Below are 17,080 nucleotides of genomic sequence, written 5' to 3' on the forward strand. Positions count from 1 at the left end.
TCCGTGAAGTCCGAAAGGTTGGCGACCGCTGCCTTAGATCACATTCCATTTGCTAAGACCATTATCTTTCCCCTCCAGACTTACCCTGGATCTGGACCACCCAGAGAGTTTCCAGCCAGGAAAAGCCCGCCTAGAGTCCTTTAAAATCACTGACTCCCCATCCCTGGCACCATTTGGGGGCTCAGCCCCTCTGGTTTGCAGATGATCTAATACATTTATAATCCCTCACTGCTTTTGGCCTCGTGCGTTCCTACTTCTGTGACCCTAACATTTGGTGCTGACACCCAGGAGGGTTCCATGGGGAAGGGGGGCCATCGCCCTGGCTTCAGTCGCCCCAAGTTTGCTACTTGGAGAGCAGTAGGCAGTGGCAGCTCATCCCGGGCTTACCTCTGAATCCTACTCAGGTGACATGACCCATGGCCTCAATTAGGCCTCCCTCCCTTATGGGCCCTCCCAAGCCAGCCAAGGAGGACCTCTCCTTCTCCATTGCTGACCCTCCATCCAGCAGCTCAAGTCCTCGGCCCACTTACTCTCACTGACTTCAAGCAAGTCCTCTTGTCTCAAAAGTCCTAGCGCAAGGTCAGAAGACTCCTCAGCCATTCGGTTCCCGGCCTTTCTGGACTGGGGACAGAGTCTGAAGGTTTACCCCTTGTTTCTCATGGTGATTTGTTTAGCAGTGGGGAGCCCGCCCTAAACAGCCACTTTGTGGTCTGTCACTCACCCTTCCCCTCATTGGCTACACTTATTCTCCTTACCATGGGGAACACTCTCTCCACACCCCCTTAAATGACCCCTCTTGGCTATCTCCTTAAAAATCCCTACCACTTTGGACTCAGGGGGGAGATCAGGCCCAAGTGCTTCATTTTCTTTTGTAACACTGTTTGACCACAATATAAACTAGATAATAAGTCTCAATGGCCTGAAAACAGCACTTTGGATTTTAACACATTGCGCGATTTAGATAATTGCTGTCACCAAAATGGCAAAAGGTCAGAGACTCCCTACGTCCAGGCCTTTTTCACTCTTAGGTCTTGACCCTCTCTCTGTCAGTCCTGCTCTACCTATCAGATGCTTCTCCTTCACACAAAACAAATACCCCTAACACTTCTGATTCTGAATCTACTTTTGAACCAGCAACCACCTTCTTCCCTCGGCCCCCAAAAGCCCAAATCCCCAGAACGCAAGCTCCAATAGAGTCATTTCCCCACCTAACACTCACTCTCAGGCCACCCAAAGACTGCCTTGCTCAACAGCTACTTCTATTCCCACGCACATCCTACCCCTGAGGGAGATAGCAGGAACTGAGGGCATAGTCCGAGTAAATTTATAATTCTTTACCCCTTTTGGCCTCCTATGTTCCCCCTTCTCCTTTGGAGACCCTAACACAAACAAAATCAGGGGATTAAGCAATTTGCATATAGCAGTGCAGGATCTGCCTAACCTTGTCCTGGTTCCAGTTACTGTGTGATCTGGTCAAGACAACTCATTTCTCTGAGCTTAAGTATCCTCATCTATATAAATGGGCATAATGTCTGGATTGTTATGAAGATTAAATGAGATGATATATATGAAGCCCAGAAGGAAGCTAATAAATTTTCTTTCTCTTTCTTCTCCAGGGTTTTCCACAGGCATAGTCACTGTCACATTTATCTCTAGTTCTCTTGGATTGGCCTCAAGAGCTGAGTGAAGGTCTGTCTAATTTTCTATTTCATATTCTATTTCATTTTCTATCTCATAAGGGTGAGGTGGGGACCACCTTACTTCCCAGTTATTACCGCCCAATGTCTCAAACCCTCTCAAAAAATGGGCCCCACACCCTGGCTGGTGTGACTCAGTTGGTTGAATGTCCTCAAACTCACTGAGAGGTCACCAGTTCCACAAGGGCACATGCCCATGTTTCAGGCTAGATCCCTGGTTGGGGGTGTGCAGGAGGCAGCCGATCAGTGGTTCTCTCTAAATGGTATCTCTCTCTCTCTCTCTCTCTCTCTCTCTCTCTCTCTCTCTCTATTAAAAAAAAACACACACAAAACATATATATTTTTAAATGGACCCCAGGAAAAAGGGCAGAAAGAAAGACATGATGCCAGGAAGGATCAGAAAAGCAACTGAAAAAGAGAAGACAGGACTGGAAATATCACCCAGAGACTCTGTAAGAAAACCAGGAAGAAGGAAAGCTAAGGCCTCAACCTGGGGGAACTTGAGGTGAGGATCAGTGAGAGAACCCTTTAGGTGTCTTGCAGGTTTGTGTGCCAGACATGCTGACTTTTAGAGAATTCACTTAGTAGAGCAAGGTGTTCCATGCATGCATCTCACACACAGTCACTCTTCCCAACCTGACCTCCCTAATCTTGTTTTGGAAGAGTTTCTTTTTCCACATTTTAATTCATCAAAAACATGTCGAAGAGAGAGAAGATGGCAGCCGGGAGGATGGCAGTGAGGGAGAGTGTGAGTGAGTAGGGAGCGATAGGGGAGTGTGTGGATGTGGTGTGTGTGTGTGTGTGTCTGAGGGAGGGAAAGCTAGACCTTGCAGGACCTTCATGGGCTGGCAAACTGGGCTCGCATAGCTGGGCAGCCTCTGCTACTCCTGTAATCTCTCCTGGAGCACCAGCTCTGCCGCACCATCCTGAAGGGGAGAGCCAGCACCCATCATCCAAGACTGTGCGCATGAGGGGAGTCATCTGCCACTGCCTGAGACCATGTGGGGAGCTAGCAGCTACCCTGTGACCCCGGGGAACAGCTGGAAACTGCCTGGAGAGCAGCCAAAGCCCATGATCACCTGAGGAGCAGCCACTGCTCTGTGACCACAAGAGGAGCAGCTGCCACTGGCAACCACGCGACCTGCCACCAGGCCCTCTGCCGCAGCCTCAGGCCCTGCATGATTCAATACCTAGATCCTTCAGTGAGAGCAAAAATGGGGAGACAGAACAACCCCCAAAGGAAAGAAAAGGAGGAATCACCAGAAAAGGAACTAAATGAAATGGAGGCATGCAATATGTCAGAAAAAGAATTGAGAATAAGGGTCATACAGTTCATAAACTGGATGGATGAGAAAATCAACAACCTATGTAAGAACCTAGAATAAATAGTGATATAGCTACAATAAAAACACTATGGAAGCTTTAGACTAGGAGAAGTCTAAAGCAGACTAGGAGAAGGGGAGGACAAAATTAGAAGATAGGGAAGCAAAACACACCCAATCTGAACTGCAATTAGAGAAAAAAATCAAAAGATAGGAGGAGAGCCTCAGGGAGCTTTGGGACAACATGAAATGAAGCAACATACATATAATAAGGGTGCCAGAATGACAAGAAGAAGAGCAAGGACTAGACAACCTATTCGAAGAAATAATGACAGAAAACTTCTCTGATTTGGGGAAGAAAAAGTCACACAAGCACAGAGAGTCCCAAAAAAGATGAACCAAAAATGATCCACACCAAGACATGTCATAATTACAATGGCAATCGTTAACATCAAAGAGAGAATCTTAAAGGCTGCAAGAGAGACACAGAAAGTTACCTACAAGGGATCTCCCATTAAATTATCAATGATTTCTCAACAGAAACATAGCAGGCCAGAAAGAAATGGAAGGAAGTATACAAAGTGATGCAAAGTAAGGGACTGAATTTAAGAATACTCTATCCAGCAAGGCTATCATTCAAAATTGAAGACAAAATCAGGAGCTTCATAGACAAAGAAAAGCTAAGGGAGTTTATCACTACCAAGCCAGCAATGCAAGAAATGCTAAAGGGACTGGTGTAAAAAGAAGAAAAAAAAATAAAAAGGGGAGAAGAAGGAACACAGGCAAAAAATACAAAAATGGCTACAAACAAGTACCTATCAATAATAACTTTATTTTTTTTTTTTTTTTTTTTTTTTTTTTTTAATTTCTTTATTGATTAAGGTGTCACATATTTGTCCTCATCCCCCCATTCCCATCCCACACCCCTCCCCTTGGATGCCCCAACCCTCTGTTGAACTTAAGCATTGGTTAGGCTCATATGCATGCACACAAGACCTTTGGTTGATCTCTCCCCCCTCCCCCCACCCTCCCCTATCCTCCCTCTGAGGCCCGATAGTCCGATCGATGCCTCCTTGTTTCTGGTTCTGTTCTTGTTCATCAGTCTATGTTGTTCATCATTTCCCCTAGATGAGCGAAATCATGTGTCACTATAGATATACTTATAAGAATTGAATGTGCGACGAGCAAAAATAGTTATGCTGACAGGCAAATGAATCAGTCTGTAGTGAGTTTCTTTCTGGACCAACAGTTCTTTTGAGACTCAATATCAATGTCCACCGGTTCCCTATGAGTACATGTCGGCACTGACCCCTCAGCTCTGGATGGTGGACAAATGGTGGTAATGCAGGTCCGACTCCCTCTGGTTTGGTCTCGGCTGGACCCAGGGGCACTGCTTCACCCGGATCCAGGGGCCCACGGCCTCGCCCGGACCCGGGGCCAGGCTCACCCGGCTCCAGGGGCCCGCGGCCTCGCCCGGACCCGGGGCCCAGGGCTCACCCGGCTCCAGGGGCCCGCGGCCTCGCCCGGACCCGGGGCCCAGGGCTCACCCGGCTCCAGGGGCCCGCGGCCTCGCCCGGACCCGGGGCCCAGGGCTCACCCGGCTCCAGGGGCCCGCGGCCTCGCCCCGACCCGGGGCCCAGGGCTCACCCGGCTCCAGGGGCCCGCGGCCTCGCCCCGACCCGGGGCCCAGGGCTCACCCGGCTCCAGGGGCCCGCGGCCTCGCCCCGACCCGGGGCCCAGGGCTCACCCAGCTCCAGGGGCCCGCGGCCTCGCCCCGACCCGGGGCCCAGGGCTCACCCGGCTCCAGGGGCCCGCGGCCTCGCCCCGACCCGGGGCCCAGGGCTCACCCGGCTCCAGGGGCCCGCGGCCTCGCCCCGACCCGGGGCCCAGGGCTCACCCGGCTCCAGGGGCCCGCGGCCTCGCCCCGACCCGGGGCCCAGGGCTCACCCGGCTCCAGGGGCCCGCGGCCTCGCCCCGACCCGGGGCCCAGGGCTCACCCGGCTCCAGGGGCCCGCGGCCTCGCCCCGACCCGGGGCCCAGGGCTCACCCGGCTCCAGGGGCCCGCGGCCTCGCCCCGACCCGGGGCCCAGGGCTCACCCGGCTCCAGGGGCCCGCGGCCTCGCCCCGACCCGGGGCCCAGGGCTCACCCGGCTCCAGGGGCCCGCGGCCTCGCCCCGACCCGGGGCCCAGGGCTCACCCGGCTCCAGGGGCCCGCGGCCTCGCCCCGACCCGGGGCCCAGGGCTCACCCGGCTCCAGGGGCCCGCGGCCTCGCCCCGACCCGGGGCCCAGGGCTCACCCGGCTCCAGGGGCCCGCGGCCTCGCCCCGACCCGGGGCCCAGGGCTCACCCGGCTCCAGGGGCCCGCGGCCTCGCCCGGACCCGGGGCCCAGGGCTCACCCGGCTCCAGGGGCCCGCGGCCTCGCCCGGACCCAGGATTCAGCCTCACCCGGACCCAGGGGCGCACGGCCTCGCCCGGACCCAGGATTCAGCTTCACCCGGACCCAGGGGCGCATGGCCTCGCCCGGACCCAGGGGCACGTGGCCTCACCCGGACCCGGGGCCCAGCCTCACCCTGACCCAGTTCCCAGCCTCACCCATACCCAGGGGCACGCGGCTTCACCCGGATCCGGGACCCAGCGGGGTTTCGTCTTCTTGATCCCAATTCCTGTTGGTCAATTCCCTCTCAGCAATTCCTTCGGCCATTTTCTCAGAGTTCCAGGGCAGCCACCGCAGAACTCGTTGGGCGGCGGGCTCGGCGAAGCTCCGGTGTGCCCGGTGCGCGGCGGCGGGCTGGTCCGGGGTGGCTGCGTCGGCCCTTGGGTCTGCAGCGGTGGCCGGTCGCCGAGCGTGCGCACCTGGCCGCTTCCGGGGTGTTGAGATTCTTGAAGGACTCGGAGGTCAGCAAGCGCGTAGTCTCCCGCCCCATGTCTCCCAGGGGCTCGTCTGTCCGTGCTCGGCAGCGAGTGAAGCCTTCCCCTCAGCCGGAGACCGCTGGGGGAACTGCACCGAGCACGTTCCAGGCCACCATTGTGTCGCCTGAGCCGTAGTTTTTAAAGTTTGGTCTTTGGGTCACCGGCATCAGCTTCATCCCGCGTACCCCTCTCTTTTATTCTAGTTGTATAGCATCCGCTCAGTTAGCCCTCCGGTGGTTCTGGATGGTGTCTGCTCTGCTCTCCCGTTGTAGTCTCAAAACCGTTGTGGTAGGCAGCAATCAGGCTTCTGCCCTATGCCTCCATCTTGGTCCTTGTTTGTATAGTTAAGTCTTGATTGTTGTTGGTGTCACTGGGAGGAATTGTCCTCCAGGCCTATTGGCCGTGCGGACCCTCTGTGTCTATAAAGGAAGAGTTGCTGTGCGGAAGACACGCCTATGTGCCGGGTCTTGGTGCAGCAAGGCTTCGGCGCTCACTGCGTCTGCCTCTTGAATGTGTCCCTTATGGGAGTGGTCGAAGTCTGGTGTCATCTCACACCGACCACTAGATGCCCTCATTTCTGGGTCTCCAATGTAGTGTAGGTCAGCTACTGCCTGTGGCCCCTCAGCAGGAATTACAGCATCCCTTATATTCGTGACCTGTTTCGGTGCCTTCCCCTTTTGGCTGCCTCCCTATCGCTCAGCTTCCCCAATCTCCCTAGGTGGTCGCTCTTGATATCCCCCTTTGTGGGCTGAGTGCAAAGTCTTGGTGTTGTTAAGCCTTGGTTGCTGTTGGTACACTGGGAGGATGTGACCTCCGGCCCAATTGGCTGTGAGGATCAGCTGTGTCTATGCCGGGAGACAGCCCCATTCAACTAGACTTGCAAAATTGTAAAAGCCTCTGTGTTCAGCTTTGATGGGGCGGAGTTACAGGGCGGAGCCTACCGCCTTGGCTTCCTGTCAGCCCCGCCCTATGAGGTTCCTGTGTCCCTCCGTACTCCCAGCAAACACCTCTGAGAGAAAAGTGCCCTGGAGTTTCGCGCGCTGCCAAACAGTCTAGTCTCTCCCCCAATGAATCTGGATTCCCAGATTCTCTCCCGGAACTGGGTTTCCGTGTAGTCAGAATTGGGGCTCACCTCAGTCTGGCGCTTTTGTCTCCTTCCCTCCAGGGCGACTCAGCGGCACAGTCAACAGCCCATCCTCCGCGCACAATCCCCTGCGCGCCTCCGGTGCTCTGTTCTTCGCCGCCTCTCTGCATCTCTGCCCCACAGTCCAGTTTTCCCCAGTATGAGCCTGGTTTCCCCGGGTCTTTCCCGGAACTGGGGTTCAGTGCAGTTGGAACTAGGGATTCAGCACAGTCCGGAGCTTTTGTCTCCTTCCCGCTAGGGCAATCCAGCGGCACAGGCAACAGACCCTCCTCTGCGCGCATTCCCATGCGCGGCTCCGGCGCAGCTCCTCTGTGTCTCCGTCCCACAGCTCAGACTCCCCCAGCATGAGCCCGGCTTCCCAGGGTTTCGCCGGGAAATGGGGTTCAGTGCAGTCGGAGCTGGGGTTCAGCACAATTTGGCGCTTTTATCTCCTTCCCGCCAGAGAACGCCAGCCAGTCCGTCAGCCGCCCCTTCCTCTCCGGCTCCGTCTTCCCCGCACGCTCGCGGGCTCGTGTCTCCGCCCGTGTCTCCATACCTCAAGCTTTTACGGCTTCTCTGATTTTCCTTGTGGTTTTCTTTTTCCTTCTAATTGTGGGCATTTCAGTCAGCCAGCTTTCCTGTGGTTCTGGATGATGTCCGTTTTGACTTTTAGTTGTGTTTTTGATATTGTTGTGCCCGGCTGTAGGTTAGGTGTTTAACCTATGCCGCCATCTTGGTTTCCAAGCAATAATAACTTTAAATGTAAATGAACTAAATGCTCCAATCAAAAGACAGCGAGTGGCTGAATGGATAAGAAAATATGACCCATATATATGGTGTCTACAAGAGACCCATCTCAGAAAAAGAGAGTCACACAGACTGAAAGTGAAGGGATGGAAAAATATCTTTCAGGCAAATGGAAATGAAAAAAAGCTGGGGTAGCAATAGTTATATCTGACAAAATTGACCTCAAAGTGAAGGCCATAACAAGAGAAGAGGAAGGCCACTTCATAATACTAAAGGGATTAATACAATAAGAGGATATAACTCTGGTAAACCTATACACTCCCAATGCAGGAGCACCCAATACATTAAAAAACTTCTGGAAGATATCAAGGGAGAGATAAACAGTGATACGATCATAGTAGGGGACTTTAATATCCCACTGACATCACTGGATAAATCCTCTAGACAAAAAATCAGCAAAGAAACAGCTATCCTAAATGACTTACTAGATCAGATGGACTTAATTGACATCTTCAGAACATTTCATCCCAAAGCCACAGAATATACATTCTTTTTAAGTGCACATGGGACATTTTCAAAGATAGATCACATATTAGGTAACAGGTAAAGTCTCTTTAAATTCAAGAAGATTGAAATCACATCAAGCATCTTCTCAGATCACAATGGCATAATATTAGAACTCAACTACAATAAAAAAAAACTCAAACACTTGGAGGCTGAATAGCATGCTATTAAACAATGATTGGGTTACCAAAGAGATCAAAGAAGAAATTAAAAACATCCTGGAAACTAATGACAATGATAACATAACAATCCAAAACCTTTGGGACACAGTGAAAGCAGCCCTGAGAGGGAAGTTCATAGCATTGCAGGTCTACCTCAGAAAACAAGAAAAAATGGCAATAAATTATCTAACTATACAACTTAAAGAATTAGAAAGAGAACAACAAGAAAAGCCTAGAGTGAGCAGAAGGAAGGAGATAATAAAGATCAGTGTAGAAATAAATAACATAGAGAACAGAAAAACAATACAAAAGATCAATTAAACCAAGAGCTGGTTCTTTGAAAGGATAAACAAGATTGATGAACCTCTAGCCAGGCTCACCAAGAAGCAAAGAGAGAGGACCCAAACAAACAAAATCAGAAATGAAAGAGGCAAAATAACAACAAACCCTACAGAAACACAAAGGATTGTAAAAAAATATTATGAACAACTCTATTCCAACAAACTTAATAACCTAGAGGAAATGGACATATTTCTAGAAAAATACGACCTTCCAAAACTCAATCAAGAAGAATAAAAAAATCTCAACAGGTGATAACTAAGGAGGAAATTGAAGCAGTCATCAAAAAGCTTCCAGCAAACAAAAGCCCAGGGCCAGCCGACTTCACAGGGGAGTTTTGCCAAACATTCAAAGAAGAACTAAAACCTATCCTTCTCAGACTATTCCAAAATATTCAAGAGGAAGGAACACTTCCTAGTTCTTTCTATGAAGCCAGCATTACCCTAATCCAAAAACCTGATAAAGACACTACAAAGAAAGAAAATTACAGACCAATATCCCTGATGAGCATAGATGCTAAAATCCTCAACAAAATCCTAGCAAATCTGATCCAGAATTAAATTAAAAAGATCATACACCATGACCAAGTGGGATTTATTCCAGGGATGCAAGGCTGGTACAATATCTGCAAATCAACAAACATGATACATCACATAAACAAATTGAAAGACATAAATCACATAATCATATCAATTGATGCAGAAAAGGCATTTGACAAAACCTAACACCCTTTCCTGATAAAAACTCTCAGCAAAGTGGGAATAGAGGGATCATACCTCAACATAATAAAAACCTTATATGACAAACCTACAGCCAACATCACACTCAATGGGCAAAAACTAAAACCATTTCTCCTAAGAACAGGAATGAGACAGGGATGCCTACTTTCACCCCTCTTGTTTGACATAGTACTGGAAGTGCTAGCCATAGCGATCAGACAAGAAGAAATAAAAGGCATCCAAATTGGAAAAGAAGAAGTAAAATTGTCATTATTCACAGATGACGTGATATTGTACTTAGAAAACCCTAAAGACTCCATCATAAAACTACTAGACTTAATAAATGAATTCGATAAAGGACAGGACAGGCTTTGATTTGGCTGCTGTGCCTGTACCCTGACCCTCTCCAGGACTTTGCCTCAGGAATGCTGACAATTCTCCAGTCCCAGGAACTGGAGGAGCTGGGTCTTAACACCATTGAAAATTAACTGCCTTCTTATTGGATTTAAAGATCCTGGAAGGAGACAGTCGGACCACTGACCCTGTAGCCATTCCCTACTCCTTCCCCCTTGCATGCAGCCTCTCTTCCTTATCCCTCTATACTCAGCCAGCTAGTAGGAGATGGGAGAGCAGATTTTTGTGGATGACCTGCTGCTCTCCCATATGCAGGCATTATTGGAATAAACGTTTATATATGATTCAAAAAAATAAATAAAAAATAAATGAATTCGGCAATGCAGCAGGATACAAAATTAACACCTAGAAATCTATGGCTTTTTTATACACCAATAATGAACTCACAGAAAGATAAATGAAAAAAAAAAATCCCATTTACCATTGTAACACAAAAATTAAGGTACCTAGGAATAAATTTAACCAAGGAGGTAAAGGACCTGTACTCAGAAAACTACAGAACACTGAAAAAAGAGATAGAGGAAGACATAAACAAATGGAATAATATTCCACGTTCATGGGTTGGTAGAATCAACATCATTAAAGTGTCCATCCTACCCAAAGCAATCTATAGATTCAATGCAATCTCTGTTAAAATACCAATGGCATACTTCAAAGATCTAGAACAAACTCTCCAAAAATTCATCTGGAACAAAAAAAGACCCCAAATACCTGCAGCAATCTTGATAAAGAAGAACAAAGTTGGAGGGATCACAATACCAGATATCAAGCTATATTACAAAGCCACTGTTCTCAAAACTGTCTGGCACTGGCACAAAACAGACATATAGACCAATGGAACAGAATAGAGAACCCAGAAATCGACCCAAGTCATTATGCTCAATTAATATTTGACAAAGGAGGCAAGAGCATACAATGGAGTCAAGACAGTTTTTTCAATAAATGGTGTTGGGAAAATTGGATGGAGACATGCAAAAAAATGAAACTAGACCACCAACTTACACCATACACAAAAATAAACTCAAAATGGATAAAGGACGGAAATAAAAGACGGGAAACCATAAAAATCTTAGAAGAAGCCATTGGCAGCAAATAGCAGACATTTGTCATAGCAGTATCTTTACCTATAAAGCTCCTAGTCTCCATACAGCAATGGAGACTAAGAAGAAAATAAACAAACGGGACTACATCAAAATAAAAAGCTTCTGCACAGCACAAGAAAGCATCAACAGAACAACAAAAAGGTCCACTGCATGGGAGAACATATTTGCCAATGTTATCTCTGATAAGGGTTTAATCTCCAACATTTATAGGGAACTCCTACAACTTATCAAAAAATGGGCAAAGGACCTAAATAGAAACTTTTAGAAAGAGGACATACAGAAGGCCAAGAGACATATGAAAACATGCTCAAAGTCACTAATCATCCAAGAGATGCAAATCAAAACAACAATACGGTACCATCTCAATGGCTATCATGAACAAATCAACAAATGACAAGTGTTGGAGAGAATGTGCAGAAAAAGGAACCCTCCTGCACTGCTGGTGGGAATGCAGACTGGTGCAGCCACTGTGGAAAACAGTATGGCATTTTCTCAAAAAATTAAAAATGGAACTTCCATTTGACCCAGTAATCTCATTTCTAGGAATATATCCCAAGAAAACAGAAACACCAATCAAAAAGAACATGTGCACCCCTATGTTCATAGCAGCACAATTTACAGTAGCTAAGATTTGAAAACAGCCTAAGTGCCCAGCAGCAGGTGAGCGGATTAAAAAAAGGTGGTACATCTACACAATGGAATACTACCCTGCTGTAAAAAAGAAGGAATTCTTACCATTTTCAACAGCATGAAAGGAACTGGAAAGCATTATGCTAAGTGAAATAAGCCAGTCAGAGAAAGATAAATATCACATCATCTCACCCATTTGTGGAATATAATGAACAACATAAACTGATGAACAAAAACAGAAACAGAGTCATAGAAGCATCTAATAGACTGTCCAACCTATGAGGAAAAGTAGGGGGTGAGTTGGTAAGAGATCAACCAAAGGACTTGTATGCATGCTTATAAGCATAACCAATGGACACAGATGGGGTCGGGGGGTGTAGGGGATGAGGGCATGTGCTAGGGGTTGGGGGTGGCTGGGGAGAAGTCAATGGAGGAAAAGGAGACTTATGTAATACATTAAACAACAAAGAATTTAAATTAAAAAAAAAAAAACACATAGCATGTGCCAATCCGAATTTCTTCTCAGCTTTGGAGAGTTGCTTCATTGATTCAAGAAATGTTCATGGAGCATCTGCCTTGTGTCTGGTTCTATATTAGGCATTAGGGATATAGGAGTAAGCAGAATGGCTATGGTCTTACCTTCAAGGAATTTGCTGGAATACTCTAGCCACCGGGGTTTCCCCCATTGCAGTGTCACTGCTGAGTATTGAGAGAGGGTCCAAAGGAACAACACTCATTTCTTTGTGAGACTCTTATGAAGAAGATTGCTAGAGAAGGTAGACCAGGCAAAGTCTTGAATCACGGGCCAAAGAACCTCCCCAAACTCTGCAGAATGTGTACAACTGGGATCTCCAGTGTGGGCTGAGAGGAGCTTGTCTTAATCCAATGAAATATAATACATACTTCCTGAGCCAAAGATGCCCAAGACTCCGTGCCAAGTGCTAAGGATACAGCCCTGCCTGCATAGGGTTTATAGACTAGCTGAGCAAGTCATCAGTTAAACATGAAGTTGCAATATAGTGCTGTGAGCAAGTGTTCGAGGAGGAGCCTAACTCCAACTTGTGAGGCAGAGAGGACTTCTTAGAGGGAAGAGCCATCTCTGTGAACCCAAGAGAAATACGAATCTAGTTGGGGAGGAATCTCATGTGCATGGGCTTAAAGGTGAAAGAGAACGCGAGGTCAGCAGTCGTAAAAGAAGTGTGGAATGGCTGGAATTTGGAATTTGTAAAGGTCCAGATGAGGAGGGGCCAGAGAAAGGCCAGGTCATGGAGCCTTTCAGGCCATGTTGAGTTTAGATTTAATTCTCTGAAACTACCAGACTTAATTTAAGGAGGGGAAGGACTGGGGCAGAGATGAATTTTAGGCAAGATCAGTATGGATGATGCCAGGAGGCATGGAGGTTCCCACTGCAATCCAGCAAGGTAGGGTGATTTTCTGGCCCTGGGACTGATGGCAGGGGGTTTAGAGAAAATGAAACAGAGAGAAGGAAGTAGAATGCATGGCGCTCTTTGATTGAATGTGAGCTGTGAGGAGGGGTCTGTAGTTTAGGCCAAAGTTGGTGCTTTTAACTCAGTTGGGGGACAAAAGGAACACAAATTTGGGAAGGCAAAGGAAGAGTCTATTCTTATACATGATAGGTTTGGAAAAGCTCAGAAAAGAAGAATTACAATGAGGAGAAAATCCAGAACAGAATCTAAGTAACCCCAGCATTTTCTGGTGGTCAGAAAAGATGCTGAGAAGAAACAACCAAGAATCTTTATCTCCCAAATCCTCAGCTGTTGTCTCTGAATTCATACAATGGGAGTTAGTTACATTTAAAGAGCTGTCTACAGTAAAATCTAAGTACAACATTATAAATCTCGACCAGACATATCTGGCGATTTTGTATGTGTGAGTGATTACAAACATTCTATGAAAACATGAGAGCTTTAATTATTATGTGACTGGTAATACTAGATTATTTTTCCCTCATTTATACTCTTAAGTATACATTTGTATCCACATTTGGATTTCAGATCACCCAAAGACCCAAGCAAGGTGGAAGCCAGATCCTTGTCCTGAGGATACTTTACTAGGTCACTATCCCCAACCTTCACCTTGCACTGGAGAGATTGAGGCAGGTCTCACTTTTAGGGAATCAGTACTAATAAAAGCCTAGGTGGCGTTTCACCCTTGGGTCATCTCAAGATGGCCACCCCCACACTGTCACAAGACAGCCGCCACAAGATGGCTGCCCCATGTCATCACAAGATGGCCACCCCCATGTCGTCACAAGATGGCCACCACAAGATGGCCGGCAGGGGAGGACAGTTGGGGGCGAACGAGCCAGCAGGGGAGGGCAGTTGGGGGCAATTGGCCTGGCAGGTGAGGGCAGTTGGGGGCGACCAGGCCAGCAGGGGAGGGCAGTTGGGAGGGGACCAGGCCTGCAGGGGAGGGAAGTTGTGGGGGACCGGGCCTACAGGGGAAGCAGTTGGGGGCAACCAGGCCTGCAGGGGAAGGCAGTTGGGGGAGACCAGGCCAGCAGGGGAGGGCAGTTGAGGGCCATCAGGCCAGCAGTGGAGGGCAGTTGTGGGCGAGATCAGGCTGACAGGGGAGAGCAGGGGAGGGCAGTTGGGTGCAATCGGGTCAGCAGGGGAGGGCAGTTGGGGGCAATTGGGCCAACAGGGGAGCAGTTAGGCATCAATCGGGCCAGCAGGGGAGCAGTTAGGGGGCAATCAGGCTGACAGGCAGAAGCAGTTAGGGGCACTCAGGCAAGCAGGCAGGCAAGTGGTTAGAAGCCAGCAGTCCTGGATTGTGAGAGGGATGTCCAACTGCCAAAAATCCCCAGCAGTCAAACATCCCCCAAGGGGCCCAGATTGGAGAGAGTGCAAGCTGGGCTGAGGGACACCCCCCCCCCCCCCCAGTGCACGAATTTTTTGCACCGGGCCTCTAGTGAATATATATAATTGCAGTGACAAAGATTGCACATTATCCTCCAGTAATCATTCTCCTTTCTTTCTTAGTAATTGAGCTTCTGGTTTTGGGAGGTTTGTTTGTTCGTTTGTTTTTGTTCCTGGAACAAAATATTTCACAGTCTCTCTTGCAACTAGATGCAGTGATGAAGAAAACTTCTGGCCACTGAGATATAAGCAGAAATTGTGGGTGCAACTGCCAAGAAGCATCCTTAATAGTAAAGGGCACATCCCTCTCAATCAGTCTTTTTGCTGCATGGAAAGCAGATGTCTGACTGTATCTTCAGCAGCCATCTTATACTATGAGGCAACCTTTAAAAAAGAAAATTGTGTAGTCCTAGCTGGTTTGGCTCAGTGGAAAGAGCTTCAGCCCCCTGACTGAAGGGTTCCAGGTTTGATTCCGGTCAAGGGCACATACCTGACTTGCAGGCTTGGTTCTGGGCCTTGGTCAGGGCGAGTGCAGGAGGCAATCAATCAATGTGTTTCTCTCACATCAGTGTTTCTCTCTCTCTCTCTCTCTCTCTCTCTCTCTCTCTCTCTCACTTTCTCTCTCTCTCTTTGTCTCTCCCCTTCCCTTCCAATCTCTCTAAAAATCAATGGAAAAATATCCTTGGGTGAGGATTAACAAACAAACAAAAAAGGAAATTGTGCACAATCCTATATAATAAAAGGCTAACATGCAAATTGACCGAGCAGCAGAATGACCGGTCGCTATGACGTGCACTGACCACCAGGGGGCAGATGCTCAATGCAGGCCGTAGCGGGAGCCTCTCCTGCCTCCATGGCAGCACTAAAGATGTCCGACTGACGGCTTAGGCCTGCTCCCCCTGGGACATCCCCCAAGGGTTCCCAGATTGCGAGAGGGCGCAGGCCGGACTGAGCCTCCCCACCCCCCAGTGCACGAATTTTGTGCACCAGGCCTCTAGTGGTGTAATAAAATGGAAAGTCCCTGATCCATGAACCTCCAAACAAACCCTGATAACCAACTGTCTTCTTGAAATAAAGGATAAATAAAATTATATCTTGTTAACCCTTTTTAAAAATATATATTTTTATTGATTTTAGAGAGGAAGGCGGGGGGGGGGAGAGAGAGAGAGAGAGAGAGAGAGAAACATCAATGATGAGAATCATTGATTGGCTGCCTCTTGCACGCCCCCAAATAGGGATAGAGCCCGAAAACTGGGCATGTGCCCCTGATGGGAATCAAACCCAGGACCCTTCAGTCTGCAGGCTGACGCTCTATCCATTGAGCCAAACCAGCCAGAGCTTAATCCTTTTATTTTGAACTTTTCTGTTAGATGTAACCAAGCTTGATCCTGTTGGACAAAAAAGGTGCCACATACTACACACTTGACTAGCTCAGGGGAGGCCTGCATGATGGGTCTTACAAATTCAAACACCAAAATAACCACAGAGGATGGTCTGAACATAAAGATTCCTAACTAAAAAATGGATAATAGTGATAGACATGCTCTAGGCCTGTAGCTTCCTTGACAAAGGTCAACTGTTACCTTTTTGCATCTAAGGTAACATACCCTTGGGATGTCAGAGTGATCTGCTTTTCCAGACCATACAGGTCACACCTACCCCACCAGAGCAAGAGACCACAGAACCCTCAGGTTATCTTGTTCCCTGAAGACCGTCTTTGTGTGCTGTAAATGTTAACTTTTAACTAAACTATACCCACCAATATAAAAGAAGTATCTCCATTTTTATCCAATCCCAGAGATTTCTCCACTTTGCTATCTCCCACCCCCTTAATCTACTACCAATGGATTTTGTGGGGGGGGGGGGGGGGATTCAGAAGGAGTCACCCCAAGATATGTCTCTGTGGTAGGCAGATTGTTTTGCACTAAAGGCAACTGTCAGCTGGATCAAGAGAAACTTCTTCCCTTCCCTTGACTACCGGGAAGAACTTGAATTAGGGGCCTTGCTCATAATGGGAGATTATCAGAGATTACCCCTTTTGTTCTATCGATAGGGTGGGGCAAACCTAGCTGCATTTCTTATCTCCTACAATGAGTCTTTGAAGCTCCTAAGGCACCTTACTTCATCCCTAACTCAGAATGTCTTATATATCGAGCCCCCATTCTAACTCTGAATCTTTCACTCCTGTGGGGTCTCTGACTCTCACGTATACAGGGTTCCCATAGATATGTATGCATTAAATTTGATCATGTTCTCTTACTAATCTGTCTTGTGTCTATTTGATTATTGGGCCAGCCCAGAGGAACCTTGAAGTTAGAGGAAAGTTTGTTCCTCCCCCACAGTTTCCTGTGACTCTCTTTAGGTTTCTCCTCCTTTGATTCTAATGCATAAAATAAACTGCAAAACTGCCATTCTCCTGAGCATTTTCTCAATCCATTGAGATTTTTTCTTTAAAAAAAAAAAAGTTTTAT

Source organism: Cnephaeus nilssonii (genome assembly GCF_951640355.1).
Source record: "Cnephaeus nilssonii genome assembly, chromosome: 1".
Taxonomy (NCBI): Eukaryota; Metazoa; Chordata; class Mammalia; order Chiroptera; family Vespertilionidae; genus Cnephaeus; species Cnephaeus nilssonii.